Here is a 17,255-nt window from a genome sequence, read left to right as displayed (position 1 = left end):
TTTGCAGGCTGCCAACTTAATCATCTCGTTCAATCAGTGGGATGATGATATGAGTATCATCTGAATGCTCTCTGAATGCTGGCCACGTTGTGGTAAGCTGCCTTTTGTGAACCAACAGTGGTTTGATCGTCAGCGTGCTTGGCTTTGAGCCCTCAGCTCCCGGTGAATTACAGCACCTCACTGTCAGTGACAAAGACCTAGAAGACATTCATATTTTATACTCTCATAACAGTAGGATGTCTGAGAAATGCACTGACTAAAGGAGTTATCAGACGATCAGCATCGTTTAAGACCCCTTTATGCCTTGGGAATATCATTAAAGTAGTTTAGTGCAATAGAGAAACTCTCTTTTCTGGTGGGGACAAAGAGCATGTTCTGAACACTGAGATTTACAACTAAAACATTTTCTAATTAAATGGCCATTTTACACTCCTTAATTTAAGCAAATTTAACCAAAAGTCCCTTCAGTGCTTGAAGGCTTTCTATACCCTGTCTTCTATTCTGTTACCAAAGTTTCCAGGCCAGGCAATGTTCTTTCAGAGAAATACCTGAGACATGTTTCCCTGGCAGCATCCTGCTCTCACCGCCTGCTCTGTCTTGAGCTCCTCCAGCCTCTCCTGGCTCTGCTCCTGCCGTGCCCTCTGCATCTCCCCAGTGCTGGTGTGGAGCACTCATGCAAAGCTGCCTTTTAGATGCAACTTCACACATCCCTCCCTGTTGAGGACTGCTCCATGGGTCCTAAGGTTTGTTTTTTCCTCATCAGTTGCTTCCTTGTTTTGTCTGACTGCTGCAACTTTCTCTTTTTTTTTTTTTTTTTTTTTTTGCATTTGCACCATGTGAAGCCCAATATCTGGTTGTAAGCTGAGAAAGCAACACGCTACCTGATGGTTCCAATCAATGTGTCTATGCTTTCCTTTTGGGTGGATCAGTGGGTAACTCAGATTTTTGCTCTATACTAAGCCTAGACATTTTCCAGGATTCTCTGAAAATATTGATTAACCTTTTTGTTTGTGAGGCTATGGCTGTGAAATGTTGGTGCAGGTTTTCTTTATCATTATTTTATTATGACAATTTTATAAGCTTCTCTGTGTTTTTCTGGAACCTGGCCAGACTGGAAGCTAGCATGGAGATGAATTTTGTGATGTCAACACTGACCCTGAGATCTACATACTGGATAGAAACCACTTTGTACTTTTGCATATATTTTCTGTTTTTCATCACTATTAAAATATTCCAGCAGATTCTGCATTTCAACAAGTAACGTCTAAGGTATGTATGTACTCATAGCTATTCTTATAGGAATGCCTCATGAATTTGTCACTTTAGGTTGGAAGAATGAAGCAAACTTGCTGCAGCCCCGGGAGGGCTCACTGGATGTCTCACGCTTGCAGAATTGCTCCTCTTGCACACAGGAATAGTCTCTACTGGTCACTCCAGCATCTCTTAGCACTTCCCAGGATTTCTTCTTTTCTTCCAGCAGGGTGCATTGCAGCAATACTGATTGCAGTAGTGCTGTTCAGGTTTTCTTGATGCTAACCCCGCTTTTTCATTTTCGTGCATAAATAGTGTGGTTTTGTTTTGTAGTGGATTTTTTCAGGAAAATCATTACTAAACATGTAAAGACCAGGTGGATCGTCCTTTCTATAGGATATGCAAAGCATAATCTCCAGCTGAGCTGCAATTAGCTAAAGCCTCTGCTGTCTCAGGCAAAAGGGGCTCTCAGCCCACCTGTGGAACATGTTCCTGGCGGAGCAGCAGTGCCAGGGGTGGGAGGGCTGCCCCCTGCTCTGCTGCTGGGGATGAGGGGACAGTGAGGGGGCTTCTCCTGGGCATTGCTCTGCTGCCCCTGGCTGCACCAGCAGCTGCTAGGTTGACTATTTGCAAACCAAATGGTATTCCAAATGTGGCCGGTGGCTATTTAGATTTAGGAAAAAAAAAAATGCTTTTTGGATGCCTGTGAGAAATTTGTTTGCTAACAAAGTATTTTGTGAAATTTTGCAGTTTCTACATAAGCAGTTATCCAGGGATGCTGTGCTTTACAGGAGTTCTGTTGTCTGCCTTAAGCAGTGTCCTGGAATACCTCGTCTCATGCACCAGTCACAGAAGATGAAAGAAGTAAGAGCCGATCCTGTTGCGAGAGGTGTTAGAAATGTGGTGTTTCAGTGCCTGTTCGCGTCTCTGTCTTGATAGATGATTATCTTCTAAGAAAAACTTCCTGAGGTGGAAGCCATTCCCAGTTCTCCCTACATCAGTAATTCTCTATAAGAGGCTAAAATATCGTCCTGATTTTAGGATGTCTTTTTTTTTCTTTTCTTTTCCCCAGATATGTGCAAATCTGTAACCAGACAGGGCATGAATATTTTGGTTGGTAAAGCAGCAGTCATTGTCCTTGGCTTGTGGGTGAACCTCCACTGTGCCAAGGAATCCCTGGGTGGGAAGCAGCACTGGTTCTGAGTTGCTTGAACAAACCCAGCGTTGTATGCTTTGTTTCTCATACACAGTGCCTGTGCATGGGGTCTGAAGGCATACACCAGTAGAGCGAGCAAATAAAAAATGCAATTAAGATCAGAGAGTTTGCAGCTCTTAAACAATTTAATCCTACAGCTTAGAAAGCCCATGGTATAGCAAAGTTCATGATAAAATATAGCTATTACGGCCTTTAAATCAAAGATTCCTGACAGTCTAGTAATGGGCTATCGTGCTCCCAGTGGCAGCCGTTCGCAGCAGCAGCAGCCAGGCACTGCCTCTGTGGCTGACCTGGGCCGCTTTGCAGACGGGTTCCTCGCAGGTGGCATACAGAGCAGGAGGAGGAGCAGGCACGCCAGTAAAGACACTGGACTTCCACAACAAGCTGAAGATGCAGAGCCTTGAAAGGGGTAGTTGCAGGCAAAGACATTGCAAAAGTGTCGGGTAACAGCAGATTGCCGTGAGGGCTTTTTGCTTTGTAATTGGATGGGACGTAAGGTTTTGTTCTTGCTGTGTTGAATATTTCAATAAACATCCTCACTCTCCAGAATGGAGAGGATCAAGGTCAGCTACTCCAGGAGATGTCATTAATAACCGTTTTTGTAGATTTTCTTGTGCTTTAAAGGCGTCACAAGAGCCTGCACCTTAGATATTCTGGCCTAGGTCTTAGGAGCTACATTAATGCTGTGTCCAGTGAAATTATTTGTGTGCTGGAATGATACATGTAGTCAAGCACTCTGCCAGACTGAGGCCAAGAGGAGCTGGACAGGGATAAGCCTCCATTCTTCTATCATCTTTTATGTTGTTTTTATCAGCTTCCAAAGTGAATCTCTGTGAAAATCTCTTGAATCTCCCCTGGCTAGCACAAACGTATATTTATCCCAAGTTCCTGAGAATGTTTCTGTGTTGTTCATTTAAGAGCCTTATACGAGGTGCTTTTCTTCACTCCAAGGGTGCAATGAATTTCCAAAGGGTGCATTTTTAATGTGACTTACAGTTTTGTTTTCCCCATCCACATTTTTTTTGTATGTTGCTTACCTAAGTATTTAGAAATGTGTAATTATGTGCCGTACTGTGGTACCTGTGCAGTTCCTAGAATTTGCTCATGCTAATCACACTGAACTGTCCTTTATCTGCTTTGTGAATTTTGGTGCACGATAAACGACACTTAATGCAAACAGCTTTGGGGGATCCTTCACTGGTCTTTGAAGTCTAACTTATGCTCACAACCTGGGCTTCCCCATCCCCACCCCACGTGTTCCTGCCCTGCTTGTGCCTCTTGGCTCCCAGCACAACCTCTGATGTCCCCCTGAGCACCAGCTTGCAGGGGCAGGGGGTTGTTAGTGCAGCACAGGGGTCTACATGCAAAGGAAGGTGATGTACCCACCTAAGCATGCAATCTTGCATTTGCACAAAGCAAAGCCTCTGTGTAAAAGGATGCTTTGGGGCTGCAAAGCAGGAGGAGCTTGGGAATGGCTGTGTGCAGCGGTGGAGCAGGCGACATCTGCAGCTGGCATGTTTCACAGGTCAGCTTTGGAAAGCCTTCTAAGCAAAACTGTTCACTCCATTTACATTGTACTTCTATTTCAAACAGTTCATTTAAAGTGACGTCAGGCATACATCAAGCAAATAGCTTAGAAGAACAAAACTGTCAGACAACTATAAATTAAAGCAAGTTATATCAGAGTTTATGGTTTCTGCAACTTGTAATATACCTTGCAGCTTTAGCATAGTAGTTGGGCTCATAGTAAGACAGCAGCTGACAGGATTATATTTTATTTTAAGAAGTATATATATTAAGAATTCCATTTGCTTCTTTCTTCTTGTCCTTCAGTTTTTGTCTTGGAAACAAATGGATATGAAACTTGGCCTTCCTTGTATCTCACTTGGCTCCCCTGACATTCACTCGTTCTTCCCATTTTCCTGTCCACGTTATGGCACCCAGCAGAGAACTGCTGGTCCTTTACCACTGCCACTTCATAACTGACGTTTGGAGGTCAAGAGTAGGGGCTCTGATGGTACTACTGGGAACACCTCTTGATGAAGGAACTAATCATTGACAGTCATTTCATGGACAAAATAAAACAATGATTAGCTCAGATGTATTGGAGTTTATCTGATACCTCTTCACACTGATACCAAAAGAGTTGATTGAAAGCTGCTTCACATCAAGCCCCCCGAGCTGTCGTGGTGTTCCTTGGGGTGGTGGCTGGAGCACAGCAGTGGGGCTGGGAGCTCCATGCAGCCTCAGATGCTCCCAAATCCAGGCTGACACTGGAGCATTGCCACAGGCACCCACCAGCCACCATCATCTGGCAGTTTGTAACTAAACCAGAGCTCTGCTTGCTGCTGTAATGCTGCAGCATGCCTCTGCGTGGAGCTGCAATGGTGGCACTGGTATGGTACAATAATACAGAGATACATTTTTATAGATTGTTATTTTATGTAAGTATTATATACAGTTCTTGTTTGGACTGAAAAATCGGCAAGCCCTGTATTGGATATGAATATAGCTTTTAGGATACAGCATGATGCAGCCCTTATATTAACTGTGTATCCCATGGTGTCCCCCAGTATAAAAAATATTTGCTCACACAGTCCTGCATTCCTGTGAGAAAATGCCCTGCAGAATATTCTGAATGATTCCATGTACTCAGGCTTCTGAATATAGATTTTCTTCTCTTTTATTTATTACTTTTTTCTTGTTCTTGAATCATGTTTGCGATGGTCCTTCAATTACAGACTGTGGAGGTCACTAGAACATGATTAAAAATGATAAATAAAAGATATTGTGGAGAAAAAAAAATCAATATAACACTGACTGAAAATATAGCAAAGAAGTAATACTGTGCCCTTGTGCTTGCAAGTTGTTATTGGCCAGCACCCTAGTGAAATCTCTTTCCTGCTGTAATTGTCTCCTTGGGTGGTGCCCATAATGGATTATCCCTGGGTTTTCTTGATAATGTTTTAAACAACTATCATTGAATTTCCAGAGGATTAGAAATAAAAGGGCCTAAATTTCAGAGATGTTCTATGTCTTCTGTGATTAGGCTATGAGCTGTGATAAATAACACGTGGTTTAGGTGCTTACCCAATTTGCAGTGCAGGAATCACTGTCACCCCTCCCAGAAATGTATGTGAACTTCACTGTGTTTCCTGCAGGAAATGTTTAGATGCTCAAAATGTTTCTGGGACTGAAAATGTCACTTCTTAAAAATCAAAACATTTTTGATCATTTATATATATATTTTTGTCAGGATTGTTTCTGAACTCTTACTTGTGTTTGGTGAATTTGTTTTTGTTTGTTTTGAAACAACTTTTTCTTTTGTAAATTTGAATTAATAACTATTATAAAAATAGATTAAAGGTTCAAGAAATTCTCAACATTTCTTGAGAGAAAGAATGCATTGTGCCTCATTTATTTACAATGCTCCCTTTCTTTTGCAGGGTGGACAGCTGTGATGACACACAAGTCCTGTTCTTGCCAACACCTGAAGGACCTGACAGTGGCTAAGCTGAACTAGATCCTGCTGTGTCTGAAGCATGTGGAGCCACAGCTATTATTTGTCCGGTCCTCCTGTACAGCCCAGACCGGGGGAAGTCCAATTTTCCCACTCAGATGATTGTGGCTCGGTTTTGGAACAGTCCTGGATGCCCACAGACAGCACTTTCCCTCCTGTGTGCTAGGCCAGGCCCTGGTGGCTGACAGGGAAAAAGGGCAGCTGAGGGGCTCACCCAGAGCAAGTGCCACGAAATGGAGGCGCAGGGAGACCCCTCATCTCTGTCTGAGTTCCCAAGCAGCGTTGTAATAAGAACAAGCAGCAGCAGAAGAGCAGCTCGTTCTTTGTCTTTGCTATTAGCCTGGCTCTGGCATTCGGCTGTACCCCAGAGCAGTGGTCCCCAAGTGAAGCTGTAGGAGGTAGGACGTTGTTTAACAGTGTTAACAGTTTGTGAATTGATTGAAAGAATTGGAGAGAACCTGTTCCTTTACCCGGAGGGCTGCCCAGCTCTGCTGTTTGCAAAGAGCTGAGCTCTCCTGAGCACCACCTTGCTGCTTGGTCCAAACAGAAGTGCTGCTGATGAGTTAACAGCAGTGCTTTCCCTGACTGCTCTTACTCTAGAAACTCAACAGTAAATCACTATTTGTGCATTCAGAAGTGGGAGAGACAAGCTCATATACATTCCTTATGTGTGGAGAGATCTGTCCAGGTACTCGCGTGCTCCCTCCATTACTGTAATACCTGCTTTATTTCACCGGCTTGGGTATCTCACAGAGAAAAGGACCTATCAATTTATTTAGTCATTTATAGTTCTCCTTCCATTTCTGTATTATCTACTGTATTTCAACCATTTATGTACTGCACTAAAACCTTTTTTTGTTCAGAAAATATTTTTGTTATATCCTTAAAACGTAAATTGCAGCCGATATAGTTATAGAAGAACAACCTTCTCAGTAAACTTTCTCAGCCAGGAGTAAAAATATATTTTTCAGGTTAGCTCAGAGTTTTAGTTTTTTTTTTTTTTTTTTTTTTTTTTTGAAAAGCATCTTAGGTTAACTATCATCAGCAAAAACTACAGTCCGTGATAGGCTTGCATGTGAGTGTTGCAGGGCTTTTCATCCCCAGCCAGATGCTCCTGGCTGCTCCCTGTCTGGGCAGGGCCTGGCATTTCTGGGTCAGCGGCCGCGGCTCCAGGCAGTCAGACCCACTCCTGTGCTGTTAGGTTGGCCCTTGAAGTTTCACATTCCAAATTTTTCCAGTATTGCCTCAGCATTATGCTGAGACTTGTCGCACTCCTGAGACAGGAAAAATTACAGAAAAGCTTCCAGAAGTTGAGCAAAAGATGTACAAAACTAGGGTCAAAGGGGTTCTAGTGAAAAAGTAGAAGCTGAAAACATTTGGGTCCTTAAACACAGCCTCGAGAGAAGAATGCTCTGCCTAAACTTTGTTTTCTGTCTAGAATGTGCAGCCCTTAAGATGTTGTCTTTTCTGCAGCTCTGAATTATGAATGGCCTTCGCTTTTTCTACCTTGCAATTCAACAAAAGAACCAGAAGAGTAAAGGGTGAGGAATCCCAATGGAAACGGGTAGAACTGTAGCATGTTTTCAAAAAAAATGCCAACAAAAAACAAAACAACAAAAAAACATTACAGTAAGCATATTTCTCTTGCGTTCATTAAGCTGTTTCTAACAAGACTAGCCCCTGGCACAGCGCCTGTAGACAGGAGGGCTGCCTACCCTGGCCTTTAAGGGCTGGGCTCATTCCCTGTGCCCCCATGTAACATGCTGTTGCACGTGCGGATGCAGCATGAGTCCACTGAAGCACTGTGCTTTGTTATGCTCTTTGGAGAGCTGTGCTGGAGAGGATTCACTGAAGGAAAGTCAACGTAAGCTTCTTACCCTTAAAAAAGGCATCCTTCATGATAGGAATGAAATCAGTGTTAGCCTTCTGTCTTTTTCTTTAAGCTCTCCTGCCTGCTGCTGAATACCTCCAGGATAAAAGATGTGCTTAAGATGAAGCAGAGAGAAGCAGTACATAAAAAGCATTAAAACTCACAAAGCTCAGCAAGAGGCAAGGGATCTTTTATCCCATTCAAAGTGTTTCACTAAGTGAAAAAGTGACAAACTTCTGGTTCATTCCGGCGCTGTCCCTAATGAGATTGCCAAATGGGCTGGAGCGTTCATGAGCCAGTCAGCTGGATCAATTTGTGTTTGGCTGCTTCGTAAAACGCAGCGACAATAAACTTGCTGTTACAGAGACAATTCCCAGGGAAGCTATTTAAAAATTGCAGGCTTGATTCAGAGTGCCCAGCTTTACACTAAAGGAAGTCCTTTGACTTCCATGGAGCTGCTTGTGCTTTCCCCTGTTGTAAATCTGAGGAAGCTGTAGGATTTTCCCTGGCTGTGGGATTGTTGCCACTTCACCTTTGGGCAGAAACTCAGTTAAACAGCAAATACAGGATGGACAGTGGGAGTGGTACAATGCACAAAGACATTTTCACCCATAAGCATGCTTGCTTGTCTTTCTGCCACCTTGTTATTTCAAACCGGGTGTTTACAATTATTCCTATAGCATCCACCAGACTGCATGAAAACTGAGCTTAAAAATGCAACATATGATGAAGTGCACACAATGGAAAATGCTGAATGTAGTAGCAGCTCGGGTAAAATACAGAGGTGTGCCCAGGTAACAGTTTTTTTCTTTTCTGATTGTATAAAAGCCCAAAGCCATCTGTTTCCTAGTGATTCTTCAGGAAGGCAAACCAAAAGCTGCCTGTTGTCTTTGCATCCCTGATTAGGTCTGCTAGAAAGCAATTATGGCTGATATAAAGTTGCAGGGAGAGATTGTATTTTTTTTTTTTTTTTTTTTGAGAGTAAATAGGTAAAATAAGGGCTAAAGAAATACAATATCTAATTATTCAATTTTTGTGTGCAGTGAAGTTTAAAGCATTTTGTGACTTTCTGGACTGGCATTATCAGCTGCTTCCTTCTGAGGCAAAATTAAATGTAGATTTCTAATGCTGCTTGGCTTCATGTGAAAGTAGTAAGTTGTTAACGTTCATACTGGGTCTGGAAATGAACCTAGTAAGCTGGCCATCAGCCAGGAGCTGTATCCAAACATAATGAGTGTTACAGGATAAAACCCTAGAACTGCAGGAAATGGGGAAAGGTTAGAAATGGTCACCATAGCAATAGAATGTACTTAGGCTTTAATTGAAATAAAACTTGTATTAAACTGAGGGAAATTTATCAGTCTCTTATACTAATATTTAACTAGAGAAATGGATTTGCTCAGAAATGTGTGTAATTCAGATCCCTCTGACAACCTTCTGCTTCTCTTCCAAAGCTGTTTCAAAAGCTTTAAGAATTGTATTTAATATAATGTTGGTTTTTGTTTTTTTTTTTTTTTTTTTTTTTGAGTAAAAGTTTTCCATGGATATAAAAAGGACGTATATGAGGCCATCCAATTTTAAGCAAAACGATATTAACACTCTGTTTGTGAATGTTTTATAAGAAAAAACATGGAGTTAATTTTTAGAAGTGGTAGCCTGGGAAGAGGTTCCTGCTAGGTGACCATTATGAGGATGTTGGCTACTGTGCATAAGAGTAAGTATAGCTGTTTTACTGGTTTATTCAAGGTTTTAATATGACAATGAAAAAATATTTTAAATTACAGATAATATTTTTTTGTGTCTTAAGGCTACATGTATTGCTAATAATGTTTAAAAATTTCCTATTTATGGCAGGAAAGTTCTCTCACTAGTGTTAAAGACCAATACACAATATATGGAATAGTGCCTTTGTTTTTTTTTTAATTCAGTGCAATAATTCAGGTGGAAATTAACTCATTGGTTAATTTCTGCTCTCTGTGAGAGGTATGACATTTGCTTCTTACTGAATATCTTGGCATTTTCAGTCAATTTTGATCTTTCTGGCATCTGGGAAGAGCTGGTCCTAGGGAGAGGTGCTCTGCACCTTGCTGATTATAATTTAAATATGAAAGATTAAGGATACAACTTCTGTAAGTGGTTCTTACATGTTACAGATTTGATATAATTTTAATACCTACTGTGTATTATCTGGAAGTGGATATATACGACATCTTGCAACATTGATTAAGTTTTATGGCCCCTCCTGAAATGTCAGTATGTCTTCTCCAAGTACCACTTTATCATTACTTCATACATTTTTAAAATCAAAAGGAATTGCTGCGATAATATAGTCAGATCTTGTGCATAATACTGGCCATACGGTGCCCCTACATTTCATCACCTTTTTTTCCTGGTGCTGTAACGTATAGAATCACAGAATCCTGGAAAGGCTTGGCTTGGAAGGGACCTTAAAGACCACCTAGTTCCACCCCCCTGCCGTGACTCAGCTCAGTGAGTAGGTTTCAGATTTTGCATTTTTGTCACGGTATGCTATGGCTCCTTCTGTCCCATGCTCAGCTGGGGTCACGGCTCAGGTGTTTGATATTTATCAGTGTTTTGACACCAAAGGGCCCTGATTATCCAAAGCATTGAACTATTTGCTTAACTTCTGTTCCAAGTGCACTATGTATGAATCAATGTATGAATTTAAGCTTATAATTAAGTGCATGGAGTCAAAGGTAAGCAATCAAATATGTCATAAATGGTGAACAATTACTCAGGAATTAATCATGGTTCAATAACATCATGGTAGAAAAGATCTGCGTATAACAACTCATTTTAATCATGGTGTAAGGTATAAAGCAGTTCTTTCTTTTCTCTGTCCCATAAAAGGAAATGTCCACTCTGTTTTTCCACTTTGTATAAAAATAAATGTAGTTCTTTACTGGCTTGATAAGAATGAAATTACAATTCAATTTCCTTGAGATTTTCTCTGTGCTATGCTATACGTGTACAGGTGTAAAACTCATATCTGGTTTACATTTATACCTCTCACATTGTCTATTGGCTTCTGGAATTGTTTTACTGGAGTGTGTCTGTTGGTGTGTTATTATTCAGACCTGTTCCCATCTGAAGAGGGGAGAAGGGAGAAATAATTCCTGTGGAGTGTATGATCAGAAGTAATTTTCTTTTTGCAGAACTCCAGCAAAAAAGGAAACTCTGCATGTTCCAATATTTCCATTATCTTAGAAGATCACTCTCTAGTGGCAGTTGTCAAATAAATTGTTAAAAGTATAGTGATATTCTACATCTGATTTTGATTCTTCTTCATCACAATTTACTGCTTATTTCCCCCGTATTTTACTCTCACTTGCAAGACATAGTGGAACAATTTTTTCTTAAATAATAGTAGAATTGTCTATGATGTGGTGTGTGTCAAAGAAAATGAAAGCTATAGGGAAAGTTTTGATCTCAAGGGCTATCTTCACTCACTGGGATTACCTCCTGGCGTGTACTACTTATGTAGAGAAGACATAGCTCATAATATATCCTGAGAGCCTTTCAGGTGGGCAGTTTTCTGAAGATGAGCAGAATCAGGGAATATCAAGAAGAAATGCTCTGAGCCATTGCGTTGAACTCATTGATCTCAGATTCCATTTCATTAATTTATTTTATTAATTGTTATTAATGTGGTCTTCCATTGGAAGGATGCTGATTGTGTGTTGGTGGATTGAGAGTCTTCCTGCAGAATTGGCTCTTTGAGTAACCTGCTCTGTTTACTGTAAAGTCTTGGGAGTCAACACTTCATAATACTTTTGTGCTCTTTGTAATATTAAGCTGTAATATTCTTTGTAATACTAAGCTGTCATATTCACTGATTGATAAATCATGACTTCTTTATTATCTTTGCTATCTGTTTAGTTTAGTGTTTTCTATTCAGTTTTGAAGGCATCACACTCAACTTTCTCATAATAACTTTGCAAGAATAACTTATTCTTTTTACAGTGCTGAACCTCTGTAATTGGTAAAGGCTGTGTTTACAGGAAACCAAGTGGGAAAGTTGCCTGACTTTCCAGGTTTTGCTGTGGCTATGAGCTAATTACTGTGTGTGTAGCTACTGTTTTTCTTTACACCATCTAAGTCTGGAATTGTGCTACTAATCTTCAGCGAATTACTGCAGACATTCACCTTTTTAACATAGAACTGGAATTGTTCTGAAGTTCCAATGAACATGAAAAGGTAACTAATTTCTTTCCCACAGAGGGAAATAAAAAACACCTGCATCACCAAGTATGTTGCAGAAATGATTCAAGGTAAAAAGCAGATATTTTTATACCTCTTTATATCAATACTGCTTTAAAACTCCAATGACGCTCAGTCAAGTATACCTGTGAGAAAGTAAATATAACTAATTATTAAACATATTTTCCCTGCCTGTCTGCCTGCTTCCTGAGGTTTTAATTGACACACTCAGTTTATGTCTTCTGTTTGTAAGATAATGGAAACCTGTACTAGTCAATGTGAGTTGACTGAGAAACGAGATTAGTTGATGAGCTGAGAAATCTTTTTTCCTTGACAGTACTTAAAGATGCATAAATAAAATTGTTAACTGAAATTTAAAAGGAATCACCGAGTATTCCCAGCACAACTAGAGACCTGGAGAAGTGTTTACCGCAAAAAGCAGGATGCCAGGGGAGTAGAAGCTGGAAGAGAGAACCTGTTTCTTAAGCAGTTAAGTTTTTTTTCTTGTACAAACTCTGGAATTAATTTAAACAGTAATATTTAAAGCAGGATAACCTTGGTATGGAGATACTACTTCTGGGAGGAGATTTAGATTGAACTAAAAGTTACTGTATTGATCAACTTCTGTGTGATAGCCAGGTCCACCAAACCTATTTTTAAAGGCATGTTTGCACCCAGTACAATTAACAGAAATATTTGTTTAATAATTTGAAGAGGAGGAAAGTGCCTAGGCACTTGTGCAAATACTGCTGGGTGCTTTATGAAACATTTAAAGTGATCAGAGCATCGATAACTGTGTTTTATGAACATTAACGTTGGATCTCTGTATTACAGGAGCCTTTGGCACTACTAATTTGACAGTAATCACATATGAATACAGTCATCTTTTTGTTGTTACACGTGAAGTATTTCAGATTTATGCCAGTGTCAATATGGGCATTTCAGCTTGCAACCTTATTTCATATTCCCTTTGTCCACTGCTAGTTGCTGAAACGTATGATGCTCATAGTAACTGATTTAGTCACTTTGTCACCCTTAAGCATTGACCTGTCTATAACCTTTTCAATAATATTTAATGTCATTCTTGGAGGTTGTAACAGAAACCTGCATTTTGGCCTTATTTCAGTTTAGTAAAACTTCTAACACATTTTTATCTGTTGCTAGTACTTTTTTAAAAGGGAGGATGAGCAAAAAAAATAATTCTCTTATCTGTGTTGTCTTAAGTATTTTACTTGCTGTTGAATATTTCAGTAAAAAGAGCTTCTTGTACTGGAATCAAACACCATTTTGAAGATACTGGTCTCATTTTAAGACATAAAATGTATTAAAGCAGGACTTCATGATCCAAGCATTTATGGAGCAGATTCTGATCCCTTCTGATGAGTCAGAGGGGGAAGTTGCTTCATTCCACTTTTTCCAGGCTTACCCTGGAGAAGTAAGCTACTGTAGGCTTGCAGGTCTCTTATTGGGATCAGAATCTTGCTTAGCACTAGAGTAAGAAGGCAATGTGCAAGTGAAAGGCTCACAGGTAATTGCTCAGATCTAGGGCACACTTTTCATGGGTGCATAGCCTGTGAGAATTGCCTTAATTTATCTCTGTCTCTGAATAGGGTTTGGATGGCAGAATTGCTGTGCTAACCTGAAATTGAGTTAACTTGACAGCCAGAGAGTAGCATTGTTATTGGCTGAATATCATTAATTTTGATGTGACATATTTCTTACTAATGGGAACATTTATATTATCTGTATTTGCAAAAAGCAGGAGGAAAAAAAAAATCTACTACAACAGTATCAATATTTCAAGGGGAGGCAATGCAGTAGGGAACACTGTGATTTCGGTAACATTGCTTTTATTGATTGTTATAGGTATAAAAAAATGTTTTCACTGTTCTTCTCTACTTTTTCATTCAGAGACTGCTAAGAAGAAAATTAACATAATGAGGAAAAAATATGAAAAAGCAACTGTAGCGCCATGAATAATCCTGAAATTATATATAAATGTACATATTTGGGCAAAGTGAGTACTATAAAATATAAAGACATCAACAGGAAAGTAGAGCTTAAAGCAGACTTAGGGACAGTAATAAAATGGATGAACGCTTACACAGGAGTGGTTTGCATTTGTTGTGGGTTGCATATGTGTGCTGTGAAAAACTGAACTCGTTTGTGTGGAAAGACAGCAGATGGCCAAAAAACAGAATTTGGCCCTACAGCTGCAGTGAACATGTGGATCAAAGCAAGATCTTTGCTTGTGGTGCCCCAGCAGGGATGGGGTTAGGTGGTACTGGAGGAGCGCTGCCCCACTGCCCTGCCTGTGGGTTCTGTGGTTGGGCTCCTCTCCTGGTCGCCTTTCCCCAGGAATCCCGAAGGCATTCGGTGCTGAAGGCTTCTTCTGTTAACTCTGGTATTAGATTTGCTCCATGGTCTTTACTGTTGTATATGAGAGCAGGAGATGACCTGTGAAACCGATGGAGGTGCCGGTGAGTCACAGCAAGGAAAGTGACACCAGAATTAGCGCCAGGCTGGAAGGTTAAAAGGAGCAGCTGGTGAGAGGCGATAAGCCATGCTCTCAGTCCTGTGAGACTGGCCTTCAATATAAAAGAAAGGGAACTTCAATACTGAAGGAAAGTGAATCTACTGAAAAAGGGAATAAAATGGTGCTAGGTAATATTACTACAAGTAACACCTTTGGTGCTCACTGCAGCAGGTGGTGAGCTGGTGCTGGAAGCTGGAAAATGGCTGGGTAATGTGTTGAGCATTGTGTGTCTGATATTCAGAGCTGGTGCGCCTGCTCCTAGACCATCTTTGGGTTAGTTCTTCTTTAAATAAAATATTAAACTTTAAGCAAGGAGAGAGCAGGGATCCAAGTGTTGTAGAGGTGTGGCGCAGTGCAACAGCTCTCTTTCCTCTGCTTCCCTCAAAGAAAAGTTGGGTTTTATTGAATGAAGAATATGGAGAAGAAGATGGATTTATAGATAGCATTAAACCTTAGAAGGAAAGGGGACTGAAATATTATTATTATTTATAAAACTCCTGATATTTGTCTTCAGTTTTGATAACAGAAAAAATTAACATCATACAGCCAATCTCATATGTGATACATTTTTTTTGGTCTGATTTTGCAAAGCAGAAGAAGGGAATAATTCAGTCCTCCATGTGATGTTTCAGCATGTATTTTCACCTCAGGTTTTGAGATTTTCAATTACATTTTTCTAGTATGAGAGACATTTATTTCAACTTAACACCCCCCTGTGCCCCCTATGAACCCTTTATATCGCCTTTTCACAAGGAGAAATGCTAAACTTGAACTTGCAATCTCCTTAGAATAGCATGGAAGCTTTCCATGCAAGAGGAATGAAAAACATTTTCAGGGCTATGTGGAGTCTAAATAGTTGCCACAATGGTGATTGAGAGGAATGTTACTTTATGAAGAGAAAAACCCATTTCTCAGCACAACTAAAAATAATCTGTGCCAGTAGAAAAGACACTGAAGTTCTCCATTGTAAACTGATTTTCTAGTTAAAATTTGTGGATGAAAAAGCTATAGGCCTGAAGTCCTTTAGATGGCAGTCTCCACAGATGTCAGAAGAATCAAAAATTTCAAGCAGATTTAGAAAATCTGGGAAAACTCCACTCTCTGCCATAGGTCAGCCTGTAAGTGCTGCAGTTTTTCTTTTTCTGCACTGTTTCTTTTCAAGTCTTGCCTTCAACTGAGGATCTTGAAATGTTTTATTAGATTTCGGTCTACGTATAAGATGTTGTGCATCTTTTAGTCTGTTTATAAGACAGTAAAAAGGCTGAAGTGTATATTAATGGCCTTAAGTAATTCAGCCACAATTTTATTTAAAACATCCAGGCATCAATGCACAAGCTTCATCATTGTCCTGACATGAATACCTGATTATTTTTTATCCTTTTGTGTAGCCTGCAGCCCTGTGGTTTATGAACATACTTACATATGAATAACAAAAGTTTTTTCATAATATTCACCAAGAGGAAATATTGGGTGAGATCTCGTGGAATACCAACTGTGTAATTGCATCAGTGGGAGTGTGGTTTGGGGAGCTGTAGAAGAGAGAGATCGTGATATGGTGTGAGCTTGGGGTCTGTGGTTTAAATTCATGCAAGTTAGGTACCAAGCTGTTCCCTCATAGGCACCTACAACAAAAGCCCTCTGGTTCCTGGGGGTGAGGAGCTGCACTTTTCTTGCTAACTCTGTGTTTCTAGAAGTTAATCTGTCTTAACATTTGAAGCCTGACTTCAGGCACTCCATTTTTTTCTTTCATGCCCAAATCCAATATTTTAAGTCTGTGTCAAGGGCAAAGTCTTCTGGACTTGCCTCAAAAATTGTAGGCTTGGCAATGAGAGTGTGAATTGTAGCAAGATTTCATTTTTTCCTTTTCAAATGTTGTTCCTGTGATTCTCAAATCTAATCCTTAACATTAGCCACATCTGTTATTATTGGATGTGTATGTCTGAAGCTCTCTTCTGTGACACAGGGCAGGTTGATAAGGCTGAGCATGGTGTAGCTGGTACTCAGCTGACTGATGCTTTGGGCTCCTCCGATCTCTTACCCTCATGATGGATCGTGTGCATTAAAAGCCTATTTGTGACACCACTCAAGATACCACTCTTGTCAAAGATTATCTTGTGTTGTAAAATCCTTCTAAGGATTATGTGTGCTTTGTTATTTTTCCAGTGACAGCTTACCTAACTTTGCTTTCATTAAAAAATATGATTCTGTAAAGTGCTTGGGAATAATGTTTTTAAGAGACTCTAGTTTAATTATTGAAAATTTCAAAGAGGAAATATTTAGCCAATTATTAAATTACAGTTGATTATTAATCCCATAGAGATAATTACCAAGGTTTGAGGCAATTTATCTTCTTTTTGAAATAGATTTTCACTTCTATTCACAATAGGTCTAAGTTTTATTTGTCACTTAGATCCACGGCTGTTACTGCAAAGAATTGCGTTATTCTGCAACATAAAAATGTTTCTCTGAAGTTGACCATAAATATATTGGCAACATGTTAGCTGAATTCTTCATAAAAGCATGCTATCTTTCAGGAGTAATCTGTCCTTTCTTGCATCATAGGCAAATTTCCTTTGAGTAAGTAGTAGTTCTATCACAGCAGCAAGAAAGAACACTATATGTAGCAACTAAACTGAAATAT

At 39.9% G+C, this 17,255-nt stretch overlaps 1 long non-coding RNA gene across 1 annotated transcript; it reads left to right on the top strand.

The window, feature by feature from the left end:
• The first annotated feature begins 560 nt into the window (after positions 1-560).
• LOC311442366 lies at positions 561-6,925 on the top strand. The gene is made up of 3 exons (XR_014696583.1): positions 561-743; positions 2,002-2,115; positions 5,914-6,925. It is a non-coding gene; the product is annotated as an uncharacterized lncRNA (long non-coding RNA).
• Positions 6,926-17,255: the final 10,330 nt, after the last annotated feature.

This window comes from Aythya ferina, assembly GCF_964211825.1.
Source record: "Aythya ferina genome assembly, chromosome: 10".
In the NCBI taxonomy this organism is placed as follows: domain Eukaryota; kingdom Metazoa; phylum Chordata; class Aves; order Anseriformes; family Anatidae; genus Aythya; species Aythya ferina.
This window is presented reverse-complemented; position numbering and strand designations above follow the sequence as displayed.